At 39.7% G+C, this 24,011-nt stretch overlaps 1 pseudogene; it reads right to left on the bottom strand.

Moving 5' to 3' along the window:
- Positions 1-2,806: 2,806 nt before the first annotated feature.
- Positions 2,807-4,085, bottom strand: LOC118730355 (annotated as a pseudogene).
- Positions 4,086-24,011: the final 19,926 nt, after the last annotated feature.

The following is a 24,011-nucleotide window of genomic DNA, read 5'->3' as shown; positions in this document are numbered from 1 at the left end:
TTTTAATTTGTCATAAGTGTTCCAATAGTTTTATCTTTTAGTTTTATGGCATTTTCCTCATAGCAGATCTTTACTTTTGGTGTAGTCTAATTTCTCAATCTTTTATTATAATGAATCTTTATACTATCATCAATAGTGTTTAAAAGTTCCATTTGCTCCACATCCCGATGGACACTTGATATTGGAAGACTTTAATTTTTGCCAATCTGTTAGGTGTAAATACTATTTTATTGTGGTTATTCTACATTTTTCTGATTTTAATGTCATTGGTCATCTACTGAGTATATTTTGGCCATTTGTGTTTTCACATCTGTGAAATGCCTATTTAAGTGTTTTACTCACTTTTCTATGAGGCTGTTTATTCCATGTATTTGCAAGAAATCTTTTTGAAATACTAACTCTTCACCTATTACACATGCTGCAAATAATTCTCCCCCATGTTTTAAACTTGTCTTTTCACTTTTTTGAACAAAAATATTTAACTTTAATGTAGTCAGAATTATGAAGTTTTCCTTCACATTTTGTGCTTTCTTTTTTTTGCTTTTGTTCAACTTCAAGAAATAATTTTCCCAAAGGGCATAAAGACAATCCCCATATTATTTTCTAAAAGTTTTATAGTATAGCCATTCACCTTTAAGTCTTTAGTCTGCCTGAAATTCATTTTTGTCTAAGGTAAGTAAGAAGGACTCAATTCTTCCATATGCATATCAAGCTTTCCTTGCCCCGTTTATCTAGGGTACCATCTCTGACATAAATCAGTTTTCCATAAAGGCATAAATTCTAGGCTCTCTGCTCTGTTTTATTGGTTGTGGTGTTTTTCTGCAACCCTGTATTATTACCATACTATAAATAAATCTTGATATATGTTTGGGCATAATCAAAAGAAAAAACAAATTTTGTTCTTCCAAAGCATCTTTGCTCTTACATACACATCCTAGATAATAAAAGTGTAGTATGCAAATTGTCTCTTCGACCGAGAGTTTGTCCAGGTGTTTGACCAGGAGGCAGGGGCCAGCTGGAAGAAGGAAGAGAGGCCCTCATGGCGGCAGGCGGCCAGGGAAAGGGAGGGAGTACCCAGCCGGCAGCTGCGAGGGACCCTATCAGTGCACAAACTTAGTGCACTGGGCCTCTAGTTTTAAAATAAGCTTGCCTAACAAGAAACCATGTTTAGGTTTTAATTGGAATATCATTGACTCTACTGATCAATTTTGGAAGAAATGGCACTGCTGTATTAGTCTTTCTATCTGTGAATATAGTATATCTCTACACTTATTCATGTCATTAGTATCTTTCACTAAAGGTTTATAATTTTTCCCCATGAGGGTTTTACACATTTTTCCCCCCTGAAGCCTTTAAAAAAAATTTTTTTTTATTGTTTAAGGTATTACAAATAGTAGTACATATCTCTCTCTCTTTTTTTTTTTCTTCCCCTCTGATCTCCCTACACATTTTAAAGTATTTATTCTAAGGTACTTTATAATTTTTCAATTACTACATGATATCTTTAAAAGTTACATTTTTATTCACTGCTATTATGTTTAAAATGGTGTTACAATAATAATAATAATAATAATAATAATAATAATAGCTAACATTTATCGCTAACACTTACTAGGTACCCTTTATCTAAGTGAGTTAGATATATACCGATCAATTGAATCCTCATACTATCCCTAGGAGACACCCTTATTTTAAACTAGAGGCCTGGTAGTCGAAGCCAGTTTGGCTCAGTGGTAGAGCATCGATCCTTCTGCGGACTGAAAGGTCCCAGGTTCAATTCAGGTCAAGGGCATGTACATTGGTTGCAAGAACATCCCCGGTAGGGGTTGTGCAGGAGGCAGCTGGTCAATGTTTCTCTCTCATTGACATTTCTGGCTCTCTATCTCTCTCCCTTCCTCTCTGTAAAAAAAATCAATAAAATATATTTTAAAATAAATAAATAAATAAACTAGAGGCCTGGTGCATAAAATTCATGCACAGAGGGAGGATGTCCCTCAGCCCAGCCTGCACCCTCTCTAATCTGGAACCCCTCTAGGGATGTCCAGCTGTCAGTTTAGGCCCAATAACAGTGGGATTGGGCCTAAACAGTCGAACATCCTTCTCACAATCTAGGACTGCTGGCTCCCAACTGCCTTCCTGATTGCCACTAACTGCTTCTGCCTGACAGCCTGATCACCCCCTAACCACTCCTCTGCCAGCCTGTTTGCCCCTAACTGCCACCTCCTGCAGGCCTGGTCACCCCAACTGCCCTCCCCTGCCAACCTGTTTGCCCCCAACTTTCCTCATCTGCTGTCCTGGTCACCCCTAACTGCCCACCCCTGCAGGCTTGATCACCCCCAACTGCCCTCCCCTGCTGGCCATCTTGTGGAGGCCATCTTGTGTCCACATGGGGGTAGGATCTTTGACCACATGGGGGCAGCCATCTTGTGTGTTGGAGTGATGGTCAATCTGCATATTACTCTTTTATTAGACAGGATTAGAAAAGGAAGTGTAAGGATCTTAAATAATGTGCCAAGCGTACAAGTGTAGGAAGTGCTGAATTTGGAATTTAAAGCCAGATAATAATAAAGCTTTTTTTTTCATTTCCATTTGCCTGAAAAATATTTTTCCATCCTTTCACTCTCAGTCTGTGTGAATCCTTTGTTCTAAGGTGGATCTCTTGCAGACAGCAAATATATGGGTTATGTTTTCTTATCCATTCAGCTACCCTATGTCCTTTGGAACATTTAATCCATTTACATTTAATGTTATTATTAATAAGTACTTGTTTGTCATTTTTATTTTTTATTTTTTATTTATTTATTTTAAATACTGAGTTTTATTTCACATGTATATTTTTGTCTCCCCACCATTCCCATTTGTCTGACCACTACTACTACTATGTCCTATCATAACGTTCCATACATACTTAAAACCAAGCAAAGGGTGGAGTTCCATCTTTAAAAACTAAACAGGCATTTTGGACAACACATTCTTGGCAATGGAACCTGGACAACATTTATCAGACATGGTAGGGAAAGTTCTCACTCTGCATTATAAAAAGGACAGCCAGATATCAACTGTTACAGAAATGAAATAAGATGGAAAATTTTAACAAACTGTTTAAACTATTTTCTTAAAGAGACTTCCTCCACTGCTAGAGATCTTGAATAGCCTCCACATCAGTCATCCAGAAGCAATTCTTCACGTAATTAATGAACTTGGCTTCCACTTTGGGAAGAGAACTGCCCTTTTCTATACTTGCTTGCATTTTTGCTTTAATGTCTTCTACAGAACTAGGTCCTTTCAGTGTTTTGGGAGTTTTTTCCTGTTTTTTGAAGGATTATTGACCTTTTGATATTGGTGTTGATGGTTTTGAGTCTTTTCCATTTTGATTTGATTTTTGTGCATTTTTGGCTGGAGTATCTTGTATGGATTTCTTTACTGGAGCTTTTTCTTCTGCTTCATCATCATCAAAATCATCATCATCATCATCTTCATCGTCGTCGTCCTCCTCCTCATCATCCTCATCATCTTCAAGTTTTACTTTTTTCTGAGGAACCTTGCTACCACCTCCAGGGGCTGACCGCTTTCCAGACATACTTAGGAGTTTCACATCCTCCTCCTCATCTTCTTCTGACTCTGCATCTTCCTCCACAGCTAAGTGCTATCCGCTAATATGCACAGGCCCTGAACCACACTTCAACCGCAACACCACAGGTGGTGTTATTTCAAAGCCACCAAGGGAAACCGTTGGCTGTACAGACATTTTCAAAGTTGCCAGTGTTACTTTAATGGGACTGCCTTCATAATTCATGGCCTCTGCTTCGACAATGTGCAGCTCATCCTTTGCTCCAGCCCCTTGACTGACTGACTGTAAAGATAACTGGTGCTCATTTTCATCATTATCCACCTTAAAGTGATAATCTTTGTCGGCCTTTAGTTCACAACCGAAAAGGTAGTTCTGTGGCCGCAGAGGGCTCATGTCCATGTCCATAGAATCTTCCATGGGGTGGGAGCACGCACTTGGGTGTCAGAGAAGGCGGGCGGAGAGAAACAACGCCTGTGCTGCAGCGGAGCAGACGCACAGGACGGAATCGCACCAGGGAAAACTGTCATTTTTATTTTTAATGTTTGAGTTTCTTATTGTCTTTCTGTTTTGTCTTTTTATAGCAATCCCTTTAGCATTTCTTGCATTGCTGGCATGGTGTTAATAAACTCTCTTATTCTAACATGGGATCCCTTGTAGGTAACTTTCTGTCTCTCTGGCAGCCTTTAAAATTCTCACTTTGTCATTGGTGTTTGCCAGTGTAATTATGATGTGCCTTGGTGTCTGTGTTTTTGGGTTCATCTTGTTTGGGACTCTATGTACTTCTTGGTCTTGCATAGTTTTTTTTTCTTTTCTTGCCATTATCAGGTAAGTTTTCTCATTATTTCTTCAAACAGGTTTTCTATTCCTTGCTTCTCTTCCTCTCCTTCTAGTAACCCCATTATGCGAATGTTGTTTCATTTTGTGTTGTCCCAAAGCTTCCTTAGGCTCTCCTCTTGCTTTTTAAATTTTCCTTCCAGTTGCTGTTGTGTTTTTTCCTACCTTGTCTTCTAATTCGCTGATGTCCTCAGCCTCTTCTAGTCTCCCATTGTGTTCTTTATTGCAGCTATGTCATTCTTCAGTTCCTTTTCATGTTTGTGACATTCTCATTCAGCTTCTTATAATTCTCATTGAGTTATATTTTTCATTGAGTTGTGTGTATTTGTCATCCAGCTGTTTGAGTATTCTTATAACCATTACTCTGAATTCTTTCTCTGACGAGTTACTTGCCTCAATTTCATTTAACTCCCTTTCTGGTGATGATTCTTCTTTCCTTTGGGGATTACTTTTTTGTCTTCCCATTTTTTGCTGTAACATTTTAACTGTAGATCTGATTGCTTTGTTACACAGGTGGGCAGACTCAGCTTTTGCTGCTGTTCCCATGGTTGGATACACATGACCCCAGTGGCGGCTCACAGGGGCACTTGCAGTGTGTTTGTCAGCAGAGTGTACTGAAACAAACTGAAGGGCCCTGGCACTGAAGCCACACGATTGTGATGTCTGTGGGAAGGTATCCCAGAAGAGGGAATTCAGAGTTTCTACAGCCCAGCAGTGCACCCATTTGTATTAGTGTGAGCCCAGCTGGGGCTCACAGTGGTGGCCAAGGGCTGCTTGTGGAGCGGTGGGCTTGGGAGGCCTGCATGCTGGAAAAGCGGGTGACTGCAGTGTCCAGAGTTCTGCACCTGTGGGATGGGAAGACTCAGTTTTTGTTGCTGCGCCTGCGGTTGGATACACATGCACTCCCAGTGGTGATTCACAGGGGCACCCGCGGTGCGTTTGCCAGTGTGGTGCACTGAAGCACTCTGAAGGGCCCTGGCACTGAAGCCGCGCCATCGAGGTGTCTACGGGTAGGTATCCAGGATGAGTGAGTTCAGAATTTCTACTTCCAGGGGAGTGTGTCCTTCTACCCAATGGGGGTTCACAGCTGTTCCTAAGAGCACCCTGCAGATCAATGGGCTCAGGGGCCTGCTTGCTGGAAATGTGCAACTGAGGCAGTGTGTTTGCTGGTGCAGAGCTCTGACGCACTTTGAGGGGTCCTGGCACTGAAGTTGTGCTGCTGGGGTGTCTGTGGGCAGTTATTCAGGAAGAGGGAATTCAGAATTCCTACTGCGGGGCAGCGTGCCCTTGTCTGTACAAAATCATACTCAGCGGGGGCTCACAGTGGCTCCCAAGAGCAGCCTGTGGAGTGCCCTGGAAGCCTGCACGCTGAAAACGTGCATGTCTGACTGTCGTGTCCGGAGGTCTGCCACTGGGGAGGAGGGAGTCGCACTCACTGCAGCGGGAGCGGTGCACCGTTGGGGGTGGAGGTCCCACGGTCTGCAGGCCTGCAGGTGGGGCAGCAGGATTTTGGCTGGGGTGTCTGCTGGGTGGCAGGCAGGCAGTGTCCAAGGCCTGTCTGGATGATGGTGATGATGAGTTCCTTCAAGATGGTGTGGGCTCTGTGCCCGAGTCCCGTAGTCCAAGGAGTACCTGCAGTGGTGGTAGTCTCTCCCTGTCCATGAGAGCCGCTCTGCCAGCCCCTGCTGCTCCTGCTGGAGTTAACTGTCCCTCCCTCACTCACACACACACCACACACATCCACACCCTCTCCTTTCACCCGCTCACTCACTCACACCCTCTCCCACACCTCCGTCCTGCCAGCTGCCATCTTTTTCCTCCCAACTCTGCATTTTTTTTAATTAAAAATATTTTCAATTACAGTTGAAGTTCAATATTGTATTAGTTTCAGATGTACAAAAATGTGGCTAGACATTTACATAACTTACAAAGAGATCCCCCTGATAAGTCTAGTACCCCCTTGACACCACACAGTTATTACAATATATTTTATTATATTTCCTATGTCGTACTTCACATACCCATGCTGTTTCTTTTCCTGCTTATGTACTGGTTCAAAAAGTAATTCTAAATTTTGAGTTCTACCAATGTTTTAAGCAATATTTGCATATTGGCCTGACTTTCCAAATAGGGTATTCAAAGATTCAATACTTATGCTAAATTAAGGTGAATTTTATATGGGCCAATATTCTCCATTGGACTGTAAATTATACAGTTTTTCTATCTTCTATACTATCCATAGCTTATAAAATAAGAACTCAGTAAATATTTACTGCAAAGAATATGTACATAACTTGAAAAGTATTCCTGTGTGTGTGTGTGTGTGTGTATATAATCTTTATGCATCTTTTAAAAATACCATTTTTTATATATCAATTGTAAAATAGAAGTGTTCACCTAAAGTGGGTTGAAATAAATCAGCACAGTAATGTAAATAATAGAAACAAAGACATTATTTGAAATACTTACCACTCTTCAATGAAATCTACCATCATATGATTATGATCAGGACTCAGTCCATGCATGGAAAGTGACAAAAGAATATCTATAAAAAATAAAGAAAGAAAAAAAAAATAAAGAAAGAAAGAGAAAGAGGTAAGGATTTGTAGAGAATTATGGTCAGAAAAATCTTTAAAAAATTTTAAAACTGATTTAGGGAGGGAGAAATGGGGTGAGAGAAAAACATCAGTGAGAGAGAGAGAGACATTAATTAGTTGCCTCCAAATACACCCTGACTGGTGATCGAATCCCCAACCCAGGCATGTGCCCTGACTAGAAACCAAGCCCATGACCTTCAGTGCATTGAATGACGCTCCAACCAACTGAGTCATACCAGCCAGAGCTCAGAAAAATCTCTCTGTTCATCTTTTCTCCTGATTTCTGCTTCCCTTTTACTCCTTTTTCATTTTCAGGAGGGAGGGGTCTGTTTTCTGCATGTCCCACTGTCTTCTATCTTGTACCCTTACTCTTCTACTCTCTCACTCTTTTTAAAATATATGTATTTTTTATTGGTTTCAAAGAGGAAGAGAGAGGGAGATATAGAAACATCAATGATGAGAGATAATCATTGATTGGCTGCCTCCTGCACACCCCGTACTGGGGATTGAATTCACAACCTGGTCATGTGCCTTGACCAGGAATCAAACCATGACCTCCTGGTTCATAGGTTGGCCGGGCTCTCCCACTCTTTTGTCATTAAGTCCTTCTCTTTCTCCTCCTCCCTTTAGCACATTCTCATTTGATATTCAAATCATCTCACCACTTTTATGCAGCCATCTAATAGAGCAAATGACATTGTGACACAGATGAACTTACTCTTAGATTTTTACATATTAAAAAAAACAAACCCAAAAAACAAAACAAAAAACCCCCAACACACTAAACACTTAGTAACTATTAGTTTTATACCAGAATTTTGTACTGTGTACAGTTATGATACATGTGAAGTACTGTGTAGGTAATTTACATTTAGTATCTCATTTAATCTTCACTGACTGGTAGTATTATTCCTATTTTTCAGATGCAAAAACTTTGAGACTCAGAAAGCTTAAGAAACTTGCCTAAGGTTACCCAACTGCTAACTTGTTTTACCCATCCAAACTTGATGTCTGGATTCTAAACCACTATACCATCTCAACCAGTCCTTAAGTTTCTTTTTAGAGGCATTTAAATCCTAACTCTGATTGTATGTACCATGGAAACAATAACAACATATAATTAGTCCAAATCTTTTTTTTTTTTTAATATATTTTATTGATTTTTTACAGAGAGGAAGGGAGAGAGATAGAGAGCTAGAAATGTCGATGAGAAAGAAACATCGACCAGCTGCCTCTTGCACATCCCCTACCGGGGATGTGCCCGCAACCAATGTACATGCCCCTGACCGGAATCGAACCTGGGACCTTTCAGTCCGCAGACTGACGCTCTACCACTGAGCCAAACCGGCTTCGGCTAATTAGTCCAAATCTTAATGACTGGCTGTAATGAGCTTCATGTTTGTCTTGATTTCAGGGTAATACTACTTGTTCCTTGATTTCAGATAATACTGAAACATCACAATAATACTGATTTCATGGTAATAGCTACATGGTACTAATCCATCCTTTAAATGCTACACATTCTTTAAGAAAAGGTACTTTTTACTAGTGAAAATCCAGCAAAATTTGAGACTGCCTCCAAATTCTAGATTCTTTTCTCTAAGCATTAAAAAAATAAAGTAATTTAAAATAAACATTGTATATCCATTTAAAAAAAGAAAATTACTACACATTTTAAAACTCACTATATAGCCCAAACTGGTTCGGCTCAGTGGATAGAGCGTTGGCCTGTGGACTGAAAGGCCCCAGGTTCGATTCCAGTCAAGGGCATGTACCTTGGTTGTGGGCACATCCCCAGTAGGGGGTGTGCAAGAGGCAGCTGATTGATGATTCTCTTTCATCAATGTTTCTAACTCTCTATCCCTCTCTCTTCCTCTCTGTAAAAAATCAATAATAAATAAATAAATAAATAAATGGATTACATATATTGCATTATATGTTTAAAAAAATCAGGGTAATTATACTCATGAAATTTAAGAATAATAAGGATGAATGGTTGGCATATAATAAAATGTCAAATAATTTGGGAACTAGAAATACTGGACAATTTTTCAGTGATGGTTTATATCCCTCACAAATTCCTATTATGAGGATATCAAAACTGGTGTAAAATATTTAATAATAATTATATGTATAACATGTACATCTGGAAATTGATTAGTGGCATTTGCATGTCTTTTATAATTATAGTAAGTTAAAGGATAATTTTTAAATCAGTACGTTAAAATGAGGACCTGAAACAAACTTGTAAATTAATAAAAATGGAATGTATAAGAAAAACATGTATGAGGACATAAAAGTGACAAACTGTCTTTTAATTTGATAATTGAAATTATTCATGGGAGGATGTTAACACAAAGACACTTTCACAGGGTGTACCAGGCTTTCTGGAATAGGAAAACTGTCTCAAACAAAACCCCTGGAAGGAGAGAAAGTAATATGAGTTTGAGGATAATTAAATTATAGAGCAACACCAACCAGAGGTTTTAACAGAAAAGGTATTGATTTGGTAAGCCTTTCCACAAAATTTGTGGGAGATATTCCATAAAAAGAAAAACTAAACGGTCAATGACTTTTTCTTTTCTTTTCTAGAACTATCTAGGATAGTAACTCTAAATTTAATCTGCAGAGGGATGTAACTATTTGTCTAGGCATGGTTGAAAATATTCAACTAATGTTACAATTGAATATAAGAATTCTTTCATTGATATATTTCAGATTTTCTTCTTTAAAACTATTCATTTAGCAAGGAAAAAAAGGCTTATAAAAGAGTTGGGTCGGGGGAAGCCTTAATTTTACTTCATTGATCTGTTTCAGGAGATGCTTAGAATGTGTTATACAAGAACAGAAGTGACAATCTTGCCCTAAACTGATTTGGCTCAGAGGATAGAGTGTCGGCCTACAGACTGAAGGGTCCCAGATCCCCTGTAGGGGGTGTGCAGGAGGCAGCTGATTGATGTTTCTAACTATCCCTCTCCCTTCTTCTCTGTTAAAAATCAATAAAATATATTTTTAAAAAAGAAGTGACAATCTTGTGTTTAGTTGTGAGAAAAAAAATAAAATCAAAAACAAAAATGTTACCTTTCCATTCTTTAGGAACCCTGTTGTATTTAGGGACAGAAAATAGAGAGGCAAATGTCAACTTATAAGATACACAAGTAATATATGTTAGGCCAGGTTATAAAATTATTTTAGAAAATTAAGCTTGTTATGAATTTGTCAAATGAACACCCATTAGGTGGAGTGGAGCACAGGGTGCCAGATGGTGAGTCAAGGTTCAACAACAGATCACCAAGAGGAACTGAAATAGAATAGTTACTCTCAGGTTCCTAACATGCCTCAAGGGACCACGTGGGAGCTCGAGGCAGAGTGCAGACTGAGAGGCAGGACCCAGAGCATAGCCTTAAAGGTGGAGTGCTTTGGATTCCTCGGCTAAGGCTGACTTGGATACCTCAAATCAAAAGAGCAGGGTTTTGGTAAGTTACATAGGGTCTTTCCTAAGCGGAGAATAAGGGGAAGGCAATGGGAGACAAAGGAGGTTTGATCACAAGGGGTGCTGGAGAAGTCATACCAGAAACTTCCATTTGCTTGTGACTCTGAGGGCTACTACTGAGGGCATGCACTTACAGAAGAGGACCAGCTTCAGTTTAAGGTCACTAAAGGCTGCATGGACAAACAAAATGGATGCTGATGTAGCAATACAATGGAGTAGCTTAGCTAAACTCTCAACAAAACTTGAGGTGAAAAAAATAAAAAAAAGCAGAGAAACAGAAATGAAGTGATCAGAAAGGCAAGATCTGGGTAAAGAATCTATACCACTAAATTAAATTCAGTTATTTAGATAGTGAGCTTGTAGCCAGTTTTGAAAGAAGCCTTAAAAAAAAAAGTCTTATATTGAAAAAGATCTTAACCAACACCTGTAGAAAAAAAAGTATTCAGTAAGTTTGTTATCCAAGTATATACTATACTTTCCAATTATGGAACACCGGCTATGCAAGCACCAGGAACTAATATTCACATTCATGAAATTATCTATATTTCTGGTCTTAGTGAACTAAGGGCAGTGATTCTCAAACTCTAGACCAGAAGCATCAGTATATGTGGCATGTAAATCTTCTGGTCTCATCCTAGACCTATTGAATAAGAAACTCTAGAAATAGGACCCAATAACCCAGGACCTGACAAGTTCTCCAGATGATTCTGATGTAAGCTAAGTTTGAGATCTACAGGTAGATAATTCTGAGGAAAGCATCCCATCAGCTACATAAGAACCATTTATTTTCCACCTCTTCTTTTTTATTTTTAATACCAGTGGTCTCTTTCAACTAGCGTCACTATTAGGAGAAAGAGTCTTCACGGGGAACTTTACTTTCTGGCTTAACACTCCTGCTGAGAAAGGAAAGAAAAGAAAAGAAAAAAGGATGTAGTTTCTGCCTTTTGGGGAGAAATGGAGGCAGGCATTGAATTCACATAACAAGTATTTACCAAGCAGCTACCTTTTCCAGGCACTCAGCAAGAAGGAAAGACAAGGGAGTAGAAAAGTACTGTGAAGATACCAATAATTTTTATACTGGATACCAATTTTTATACTATTAATAGTATTTAATATAATGCTAATAACAGTATTTAATGTAATACTAATAACAGAGGCTGCCTATTCCTAGTATTCACATAGGTAGCAATATCCAGTTGAGCGGTAAGATATTTACATTAAAGCATGGACTAGCAAAGTAAAAAACCATTGTTCATCCCTAGTGATCTGGGGTTAGTGTTTCACAAACTTTAACATATATCAAAATTACTTAGAGGGCTTATTAAAACACAGATTACTGGGTTCCACTTCTAGTTTCCAATTCAGTATGACCAAACTGAGGCCAAAGAATTTTTATTTCTATAAATTCCAGGAACCACATTTTGAGAACCATCAATCTAGATCACCAGGCCAAATAAAATTTGGGCACTTCAGAAAGGAAAAAGTCTAAGAATTACCAGCATATTTTAAAAAAGTATTTATTTGTTTTGGAGAGAGAGAGAGAGAGAAGGAATAAGGGAAGGGGGGAGAGTGGGGCATTGATTTGTTGTTCCACTTATTTATGCATTCATTGGTTGATTATGGTATGTGCCCTGGCCAGGGATCGAACCTGCAACCTTGGTATATTGGGATGATGCTTTAACCAACCAAGCTACCCAGGAAGGGCTACTAGCACATTTCTTAAGGCGTATTCACTGAGATTTATTGCTGAGATTTAGTCTGCTGCTCTTAGGGCAAAGAAAATAGGCAAGAGAGGGATTATCCTTTAAACAATGTGGTTTAACTACTTTATCACAATAACGGATGTTCAGTTGTCTACGTTGGCTCAATCAACTTCCAATATGAGGAGTTTCATAAACTAGAAGCAAAAACTAGTATTCAAAGGTTTCCATGATCTTGTAGTGACTTTGAAGTCCTAATTTTGCGTTTAATGTCCTGCTTTGTATGGGTGAATTTCTCTAAAACTTTTGGGCAGTCTCCTTTGAGGTCCAAGGAGGATCTTGTATCTAATAACATACACAGTCACATGAGAATCAAGTCAAAAGTAATTTACACGCTTTAAAGACTATCCCAAGAGCCTAAGCTATGGGAAAGGGTATTTCCAATCCAACTGCTTTTCATCAGGGGAATAATTAAAGTGAAAGTCCCTCGAAGGTTAGGAATCCCATGGCTTGCTTACCTTTGGAGCCTAGGAGCTTTGGTAAAAATAGATCAGGTTCCACAAAGAGGTCAAGGTCATCCTGGCTACAGGGGAAGGAGAAATAATAGCTCAACTCTTCACTAACTCAATCCTCTAGTCCTAGTCCTTCCTTCAGCCTTAAATGCTCAAGTTCTGAAGGCCTTGACCAAAACAGAACCCCAAAGGAGAAATAATCAAAGGATAACTTGCAATTTGTTTCACAACAAAGAACATAACTTGGGTTACATGTACACCTAAATCCTCTACACATAAATCTTGTTTTATAGATGAACACAGTAAGAGGGTAATTGCTCCTACCAGTGAGCCCAACTATTAAAATATAAAGAATACCTTCCTCTAAGTAACGGTATTGAAAACAGAGGGAAAAGCAAATGAAAACAGCAAGAAAGTAAACCCTTTTGCCAGTTTAAAGCCACTTCTTGTCCTCCCTACAGTGATATAAAGAGAGATGATTGCCTAGGGGAAAGTCCTTGAAATTAGATCTGTTATTAGAAGGGCGTGATACGTGGAATTTAATTGTGCCAGTGGCTTCAAAGATGAAGAATAGATCAGTCAATCAATATAATCCCAAACTGAGTGCATTCTCAGCTCAGCAGATGGAAATTATATGTAAAAGGAGTTAGGGAATTGTTATGAAAGCACAGGGATAAGATTAGTAGCTAAACTATTATAGCTATGAGACTTTTTAAAAGACATTAGGGAAATACAAAGAAACAATCAGATGATTAAAGATAATGACATATAATTTCCAAGGGACTTAAAAACATAAAACTCTTGGAAGAGTAAAACTAATAAAAGCACCTTCTTTAATCCTTGTAGAAAACTTATCAATTAGCTTCCCCAACAAACAAAATAATCTCTAAAACTGGTAACATATAAAAATCCACACAACTAACTTTTATTAATGTAGGGCAAATAACTATACAGGTAATACATGAGGCATTGCTTGGTAACTTTCTAACTAGGACTGAACCAACACTGAATCAACCTTTCCTCCTACATTGGATTGTTTTCCAGTGAAAAACCAACAGTAAGGACACATATGTAATACCTTAATCAATAAAGAAATTAAAAATAAATTAATTTAAAAAAACCAACAGTAGTCCTCCGATTTCCTTCTAATCTAAATTGTAATTCCTTCTTGCTTTTAAAAACATTCCTCTCATTTAAAAATATTAAGTTATCTTTTTGTGTTGGTTCAAAGAATTCAACAGTAGTTTCATTTTCTACACATCTTGGTATGGAAAATACAGCTACCAAACACTTCACCTACTATGGCCTGCTAAACCTAAAAGTAGAAAATGTATGGCTGAGGCCAAAAAGATAAAAAAAGATTTTTTTTAAAGATAACTAGTTAATACTGGATCATTTATATTGGTAGTGGAGTCATGTCCAGAAAACACGAATACACAATTATAATTCCTAAATAAATTTATCTATACATTCTTTTCATGAAAGAGGAAAAATATTCATGTAAAAATTTAAGTTTTGCATAATTAAATTTGAGGTTAACAACTAGCAATTACCCAATTTTCTTTCATATCAGCAACAAGTTAATAATGTACATCCTTACTAATGTTCCTATAAAGGATTGATTTTAATATAATTTTTCTATTTCTAACATCAAATTTATTTTAAGATTCTACTTGACTTAACAAACAGTTCTCTCAAAAATTCGGTAGAAGCAGTTTAATCATGCAATGTCTAAACTACTGAAACAAACCTGGTGGGGATTGCACCTCATAGATGGACTGGATATGTAAAGGACTTCAAAGAAACAAAATTTGAATATAGAGCCCCAAAGAATAAAAATAGCTAGAATACTTGTCATATTATTCTAAGCAGAGAAATAAACTTGCATTGTTTTTCTTTTGTAAGACCATTCTTCTGTTAGACTAAAATTTTAGCCCTTTCTTTTGGACAGTCATATTAAATATAAGGTGACCAAAACAGAATACTTTGCCATTAGACTTTTTCAGGTAACAAATTTGTAGCATGCAATTTTCCTTAAAAAATTTAGCATAAGTAGTTCAAATAGATTTTTTTTAAAGAAGAAATTAGTTGACTTATTGATGCCACTGGTAAAAGATAAATATTTTTAGAGAGTTTGGTAATGTTAGATCACCTGGTTCCAAATCTTGTTCTGTCCCTTACTAACTGTGCAACTTTGGACCAGTTATCTTATCTCTCTGTGCTTCATTCTCTTCACATGTAAAAGTGGGAAAATAAATAAATATCTATTTATTCAATTCAGTCAATGGACACTCTCCTGCTGTACTGATTAACTGAATATACTCAACACACAGAACAATATTGTCTTACAGTAAAGTGCTATGAAAGTGTTGGCTATTATTAGTGCATGTTTAATCAAATGAGGAGGTATAACTTTTTAAATCTCATAGTTTAATGTTATTAATAATTTAACATTCCTCCATTCTTTAAAAACAAACCTCTGAAGGCCTATTTTCTTTTTAGCTTTCAGAGAAAACAAACATAAATAAAAGTGTTTGCATTTGTATGGGCAAAATACCCCAGATAGGTAGGTACAAGTTTGCAAAAACTAAAATCCTAGGTTTAACTGATTAAAATGGGCTTGACAGACAAAGGCAAACACATAAAAATTTTGGGTTTTCTAGAAAGAAAAATGGACTTGGGGAACTTTTCTTTCTTATTTATTTATTTATTTTTTATATATGTTATTTCAGTTGACTTTAGGGAGAGAAAGGGAAAGGGAGAGATAGGAATATCGATGAGAGGGAAACATTAATCAGTTACCTCCTGCACATGCCTCACTGAAAACCGAGCCTACCACCCGGGCATGTGCTCTGACTAGGAATTGAACCCGAGACCTCTTGGTGCATGGGATGACGATCAACTAACTGAGCCACATTGGCCAGCCTGTGGAACTCTTAAAATTTGTTTTTTCACTGATGCCGCTTCCTATTACTTGGCTAAATATGACTTCATACAAAACACACCACACAGAATGTCAAGGATGTATAAAACTTCAGACTATCATTCCAAGTTCAAAGGGCTTATAGATTTCCCTGACCGCCACTACAATATGCAATTCTACTAGCAAATAATTGTTGACCTCATACAAGTTTTGTCATGTTTTTTTACTTGTTCTATTACATTAATGGCACATTTATGGCAATATTTTCATTTATTTATATTAAAATAGTTGTTTTTATCTCCCTTTACAGAGGATAATTGGTTTTATGCTCATAGTCTCTGCTAAGATCCAAGACCTAGGGTGGGGTAGGCATTGAGTGGAGGGAGGCAAAGTGAAGGAGGAAATGTTGTCAACAATTAAAAAATAAATTTAAAAAAGCTTATGTGAGCTTGAAACAAGGCTTTACTTGTAAGCCACAACACAGAACACTTACTTAGCAAAAAAAAAAAAAAAAAAAGGTCACGGTGGCTTACCTCAACTAGGAGCTCCCTAAGCCAACTGAGTGTGGCCTCGCAGCCCAGTCCAGGAGGATCTGCTGCGAGTGACTTGGTAAAGCCTGGACGAACTCATTGCAGCCACCAGACTTCAGAAATTAAAAGTTCACTGACATCTACCCTGAAGATTCTCATTTAATGGTCACTGTATTTCTACTGAATTATATTTCACTACTAAATCTTAAACTTAAAGATATCTTTGGGATGTCCAATAGGCACAGCTATATATACATATTATTATTTTTTAAATCATCACCTGAGGATATTTTTCCATTGAATTTTAGAGAGAGTGGAAGAGAGAGGGAAATACAGAGAGAAATATCGATATGAGAGAAACACATGGATTGGTTGCCTCCTGCACAAGCCCGACCAGGGTCTGGACCGGGAAGGAGCCTGCAACCTAGGTATGTGCCCGTGACAGGAATAGAACCTAGGACCCTTTGGTCTGAAGGCCAGCGCTCTCTATCCACCCAGCTAAGCTGGCTAGGGCAGGACAGCTATTTTTACGCTGTTATTGTTGTAGTGGTTGCCATTCACATGGTGCTGGTCCTTTTGTCTACGTGGCCTGGAACGAGGGCTCAGGACAGTGGGTGAAGGCAAACAGGAATAGAGTCAACATTAACATTTGATAGCATTAAATCGACTTTTAAAATGTCACTAAAGCCGAAACCAGTTTAGCTCAGTGGATAGAGCATTTGTCTGCGGACTGAAGGGTCCCAGGTTCAATTCCCGTCAAGGGCATGTATCCTGGTTGCTGGCACATCCCCAGTAGGGGGTGTGCAGGAGGCAGCTGGTCAATGTTTCTAGCTCCCTATCCCTCTCTCTTCCTCTCTGTAAAAAATCGATAAAATATATTTAAAAATAAAATAAAATAAAATGCCACTGAAGGGGGAGGGGTCACACAAGTTGCAATAAATGTGGACGAAGGGAAGACTGGCAGTCAAAATCTAGGTTTGAGTCATAACTCTACCTCTATCTAGCTATTCCTGTTTATAAAATTGAAATGTGCTCCTCTAAAAGCAACCTCTAAAGTTCATTAATGCTAAATTTGCTTCTGGAGAAGGGGTGACTCACACCATTTAGAGATAAAGCTATATATCTTTTCCTCACCAAAATACACATTTTTTCTTTTTGCAAACAATTAGCAGCTTCAAGTAATCATTAAAAATCCAAGTATCCCAAGAACCTCTAGAAAAAGGTATTACAGTGGTTCATCCTGATTTAATACAAATAATGTTATTTACTCATTCTTCCTTATTATTCCCCCCTCTCAAGCGCTTGCGCGCGCGCTCTCTCTCTCTCTCTCTCTCGCTCTCTCTCTCTCTCTCTCTCTCTCTCTCTCACACACACACACACACACACACACACACACACATACTTTACAGTCTTGCTGTTCAATCTGTAACTATACCAGTACTAACCTTTATATTTATTTTTTAAAAGTGTGAAAAAATGAAGTTTTACCTTCACTGGCAAAAGGAAAGTATTTCCCACTCTTGATGCATAGGTGCTCACACATGTTTTAGATGGAATCAGTGATGGTCTCTTATAGCATTATTGTCACTGAAACCCTCAACTTGAGTTACAATGGATTAAACTTTTCAGAAACCTAAAATCAAAATACATTTTCTACTGTATATCTAGGATCCAATAAGCACTACCAAAGCTATCCAAAACCAAAATTAGGTTCTGATCAGGATTTGATTGTCCACACATTCACAGCCATACTCGTGCAAGCAGTAGTTGCAGCTTTGCCAGAGTCTCAGCTGTTGTAATTAAAGACAGACTAAGGAGCAGCTGATTAATACTGCCAGTCCTAAATGTTTTGCACAGTGGTATTAGATTTCATCTAAGTCTTACTTTTTATTCACACTTTTTTTTTTACTTATCTTTATGTTCAAAAAGGAAGATTTTTTTTCAGTTCAATTTAACAAACATTTTGAGAACACCAGTATTTTATTGATTTGATGTGTTGATCACACTAGAGTGATTTGTTATTACTTTGTAATAATTTCAGTTTTATGAAGTTAGTCCAGTAGTAGGATTTGATTGATAGAAGATAACTTTTTAGAAATAGCTGTGTTTTACAAGGGGAAGTGCAGTTGTGTAATAAGTTGTGTAATAAGTTGTGCATAGTTCAGAAAATTGTAAACTCAGAGTAAATTTGATGATTGTTTTAATGAGCAACTTGGCCTATTAGAATAGTCCCTAAAGTCTTGTAGGAATTCTATATCCTTAAAATGTATAATCCACATAATACAAAGGCTTTGTATTATGTGGATTATACATTTTAAGGATATCTGGAAGATCAGAAGGGCATTCAGCTGTCTTGTCTCATTAGCATATTATGCTTTTATTATTATAGACCTTATTAATAAAAGTACTATAACTACATTTTACTGGTTGTATAAAACACTTTTAACATAGATATGTTTAACATATCATTTTCGTGTTTTTAAAAAAATATATTTTATTGATTTTGTACAGAGAGGAAGGGAGAGAGATAGAGAGTTAGAAACATCGATGAGAGAGAGTCATTGACCAGCTGCCTCTTGCACACCCCCCACTGGGGATATGTCTGCAACCAAGGTACATGCCCCTGACCAGAATCGAACCTGGGACCCTTCAGTCCCTAAGCCGACGCTCTATCCATTGAGCCAAACTGGTTTCGGCAACATATTTGTTTTAAATGTACAACACAATGATTCTATATGTAATATTGTTAAATGATGGAATTTTAAGGGGTTAAACTATAAAAATAAAGTATGGCATACATATATACTAAAATTAAAATTATCGCTAGCCACCAGAGTTATAATTTCAGAGAATGTAACTAAGAGTTACGCTATTTTGTCTATTAGTTCACAACTAAACTTGACAAATAAGCTCTACAAATTAGTTCTACAATTAACTAAGTCATATGAAATTTAAATAAAAATTTTAAAGGAAAAAGGTGCATGGGTATTCAAAATGTTTAGGCATTCTCTCAAAAATGTTGACACCTTTCTGAATAAGGAGGTTTAGAAATTTTAAATATCAGGGCAATAAGGTAAAGACCTTCTTTAAAACTTAGAAGCTTTGAAGAGAGTCATGACAGAGCATTGAAAATACCCCTACACACTGATTTCACTCCTTCAGCCCCTTGGTCTCAACTACCCTCCGTCCCAATCAGCAACGACATATTTTTGAGGAGCTTAACATCTTTTAAGAACACCTAATAGCCGAGACCGGTTTGGCTCAATGGATAGAGTGTCGGCTTGGGGACTGAAGGGACCCGGGTTCGATTCTGGTCAAGGGCATGTACCTTGGTTGCAGGCATATCCCCAGTGGGGGGTGTGCAAGAGGCAGCTGGTCGATGACTCTCTCTCATCGATGTTTCTGGCTTTCTATCTCTCTCCTTTCCTCTCTGTACAAAATCAATAAAATATATTAAAAAAAAAGAACACCTAATAAGTAAAAAATAACCAATTTCTATATGGAAACCCAACCACACTCCCCTTCTATCCCCTCTATACTCCCCTCTCTACCTAACACAGAGCCGTGAAAAAGGACATTCAGCGCTTCCATAAGTAAATTATAACTACGTGTTGCTTTGACTTCCTAACTGGAAATAGCTCCACATTCATCTCTGATCCCCAAAAGCAAACGGTGCACTTGCGGTGCCGGGAGTGCGTTCCATTGCACTTGGAGCCCACAAGTTTTTTTTTTTTAAATTTAGGGGAGCTAATACCAATAACCCCACTTTCTGAACAGGTTTACCGTGTACCTCGCCCTGAGCATTCCAACCCAACGGCATGGATCCGACCATGGTCATGGCCAGGATGGACACCGCCTTACAGTGGGGGTGTGGCTGGGCTCCAGCAATGGCTCAGATTAGCCTACCTGCGGTCAGACCTTTCCTGCACCCGCAGCACCGTGGGACCCGAAAAGTGGCGCCGTGTTCCCAATAAGCCCGGAGCAACCCGGGCGGAGCAGTCCCCAAAGTTCCCACGCCGCCTTCACAACGGCCGGCGTGCCCGGACACGCGGCAGCCGCTCCCCGCGTCCCCGCATCCCGCATCCCCGGGCGCACCTGCCCGCCCGCCGCCGGGGTGCTCCCCGCGGGTCCTCCCGCGCCGCCCTCGCCTACCCGAGCGCCGCCGCGTCCACCGGCTTCTGCAGCGAGAGCGCGGGCGGCCGGCGCCGGCGGGCATCCTCCGAGCGCGGGTCCCGCAGGGGGCGACGCGGCGCGCGGCCCGGGCTCCGGCGCTGAGGCGGCTGAGGCGGCTGAGGCGGCTGAGGCGGCTGAGGCGGCTGAGGCGGCTGAGGCGGCTGAGGCGGCTGAGCGCCTCGCAGCGGAGCCGGAGCGGCCGGCACCTGGTGGAGTCCCCGCCGCCGCGCTCCGGGGTCTGCACACCTGTGCGCCCAGGGGCGGCGCCACCAGGCCACGCCCCGTCCTCGCCCCCTGCTGGCCAGGCTCCTAGGGAAACAGCACCCCGCGCCGCCCGCCCCGAACCTGCCCAAGGGGAACGTTCCCTGCTCCCCGTGCACCGCGCACGGAGCATGCATTCGGGGCGCTCCTTTCCCGCCTTCGGGGCAGCTGAGAACTGGGGGGTCGGGGCGAAGCCACTCGAACACCTCCCGGTGCCTCAGCGCCCCCAGCGGCTACCTCGCGGCTCCTAACACGGCGGTGGGGGCTCCCCACAGTGCGGGCGCGAGCGCGGGAACCTGCCCACCCGAGAAAAGCTGCCATTGCACACTCAGGGCTGGAGGTCCCAGGCTAAGGTGGCCAGACGCCCCGCAAGTCCCAATTTTTAACAATTTGTCCCGCGTTCCGCGGATTGGGACTTTTTTTTTTAAAACGCCGAGGGACGAGGGATAAATTGTTCAAAAGTGGGACGTCTGGTCACCTTATCCCAGGCCCCTCGGACGCCCACCTTTGGGCTCGCGACAGGAATGAATCCCTGGACCTCATGATTTTAACATTCTTCCCCTCTCAAATTCACCGAAAACCTTGCTAGCTTCTAACCCACCTGGCCTCATCCCCCATAGTCCCCACAAACCTGGAGCTGCCTCCTCAGGGAGGAGACTTCAGGAGCGGAGCGGAGCCTCGCAGGCACGTGCGCCCTGCACAGCGGAGGCTTCTGTGTGAGTGGGTTGCATCCGCGCCTGCGCAGTGGGAAGAACTGGAGGCCCTGCAGGGGGAGACCTAAAAATGGGGGGTGGGAGGGGTCTGGGTAAAAATGGACTCCATATTATGGTTCATTGTGCTGACGTGAAATGTGTATTCATTGCAAACTATTTGCACATAGTAGGTCCTCAACAAACGTTTGATGAATGACTAAGTGAATGGACTATACCTGCTACTGGCATTCTTTCCACTGAGATAGAGGCCTGGGCTCTCTTCCTTGAAGAGTGGGTCTTGCTTAAGCCTCCAGGCATCCGTAGTTTTCCTAAAGTGGCCATTTTGGTACATTGTAGGTCTGAAATACCTTTCACTTTACCTATTTTTCTGGGTAAAGTGATGCCTCATTCCATTTCCCGGTAATCACTTATTATAAGGCAAATTGTTTCAGGCCTGCAATTGTGAAATTAAATCTAAAGAACTGGTCACTAATACCTGGATTCTGTGATCTATATAGTCCTTGAATCGGGCTGTAACAGAGCATGCTATATAAATAATTAATTTTCTGAATGTAAGAAGTCTTAAAAATCTTGATTTTTGGAATTTGCTACTTCTTTGTTACCTCTAAGCTCAAGCCTTAGCTAAGGAAGTTGGCCATTAGCCATGGAACATACAAAGTTCTTGAAAAACTTTTTGAATTAAATTATAAAACCATTGAAAAAATGTACCAGAATAACCCCTTCATAAGAACTGGTCCAGAAATGCAAAAATATTTTTCAACTTCGCTGATGTATCTAGGTACTCACTTCTGTTAGCCTTATTTCCTTTCTAAAATTATTATCTTCAAGGGGATGAAGAGACATCTATTTCTTGTCCTCCCAGATTTTAGCATGTCATATCCAAAATATTCAAGTCATTAAAAATGCTTTTCACATTGCTATTGCTGTTATCATTACTTTCTAAGAATATTGATAGAGCTGGGTAGAATTAATTGGATCTGAATCTTGGCAAACATACTATAATGTTCTGAATATACAATTCTTTTTTTAATTAAATATATTTTTATTACTCAGATTATTACAATTATTTCTCCCCCCCCCCCCCATGGCTCCCTTCCACTCGGCTCCCACCCCACCCTCTGCCCTACCTCTCCCTCCCCCCAATTGTCCTCATCCATAGGTGTACAATTCTAGTCCAGTCTCTTCCTGCACCTCCCACACCTCTTTTCCCCTGATAATTATCAATCCACTCCCCTTCTTTGCCCTTGATTCTATTATATTCACCAGTTTATTCTGTTCCTCAGATTTTTAATTCACTTGATTTTTAGATTCACTTGTTGATATATATGTATTTGTTGATCATAATTTTTATCTTTACCTTTTTCTTCCTCTTTTCAAAGAATACCTTTCAGCATTTCATATAATACTGGTTTGGCGGTGATGAACTCCTTTAGCTTTTTCTTATCTGTGAAGCTCTTTATCTGCCCTTCAATTCTGAATGATAATCTTGGTAGAATACCGTATTTTTTGAACCATAAGACGCACTTTTTTCCCCCCAGAAGTGGGGGGGAAAAAGTCCCTGCGTCTTATGGTCCAAATATAGCCTACACATATACTTAAAAAAAAAAGTTTTTTTACTTGCCCGGCTCTGTGTGGTCTCTGTGTGCTTGCCCGGCTCTAAAATGGTTCTAAATGCTGCTGTTTACTTTACAGGGTTGATTACATGTGTTTATGACTGTGATGTTGGGTTTTAATGCACATAAAATATTTTAGGACACTATTTGTTTCAGAATCTTTTTTTCTTCATTTCCCTTCTCTAAAAACTGGTGCGTCTTATGGTCCGGAGCATCTTATGGTCCGAAAAATACGGTAATCTTGGTTGTAGGTTCCTGCTATTCATCACCTTGAATATTTCTTGCCACTCTCGACTGACCTGCATAGTTTCTGTTGAGAAATCAGCTGATAATCATATGGGTGTTCCCTTATAGGTAACTGTTTTTTTTTTTTACTGCTTGTAAGATTCTCTCTTTGTCTTTTGCCCTTGGCATTTTAATTATGATGTGTCTTGGTGTGGTCCTCTTTGGATTCCTTTTGTTTGGGATGCTGTGTGCTTCCTGTACTTGTAAGTCTATTTCTTTCACCAGGTGGGGGAAGTTTTCTGACATTATTTCTTCAAATAGGTTTTCAGTATCTTGCTCTCTTTCTTCTTCTGGCATCCCCATATTTCTGATGTTGGTATGCTTGAAGTTGTTTCAGAGGCTCCTTACACTATCTTCAACTTTCTGTATTCTCTTCTTGCTTCTCCAGAGAAATGTCCTTTGCCTCTTTGTATTCCAAATCTTTGACTTGATTCTTGCGTTCCTCTAGTCTGCTGTTGGGTCTCTGTATAATATTTTTTATTTCTGTCAGTGTATGTTTAATTTCTAGTTGGTCCTTTTTCATATCCTCGAGGGTCTCATTAAATTTATTGGCTTTTTCTAGAAAATTCTTGAAAAACCTTATAACCATGGTTTTGAACTCTATATCCAGTCTTTTGTTCTCCTTGATTTCTTTTATTTGAGATCTCTTTCCTTGTCTCTGCATTTTTGCTGCTTCTCTGAGTTGGTAGGGTGGCTTTGTGTGCTTGGTGTCCTATATGGTCCAGTGGGTCAGCCTCTCCAGTTACTTGAGGTAGACACTCTTGGTGCTCCCCTTTGTGGACTGCGTGTACAGCCTTGTTGTAGTT

The sequence above is a fragment of the Pipistrellus kuhlii genome, unplaced genomic scaffold, assembly GCF_014108245.1.
Source record: "Pipistrellus kuhlii isolate mPipKuh1 unplaced genomic scaffold, mPipKuh1.p scaffold_m20_p_3, whole genome shotgun sequence".
NCBI lineage: Eukaryota > Metazoa > Chordata > Mammalia > Chiroptera > Vespertilionidae > Pipistrellus > Pipistrellus kuhlii.
This window is presented reverse-complemented; position numbering and strand designations above follow the sequence as displayed.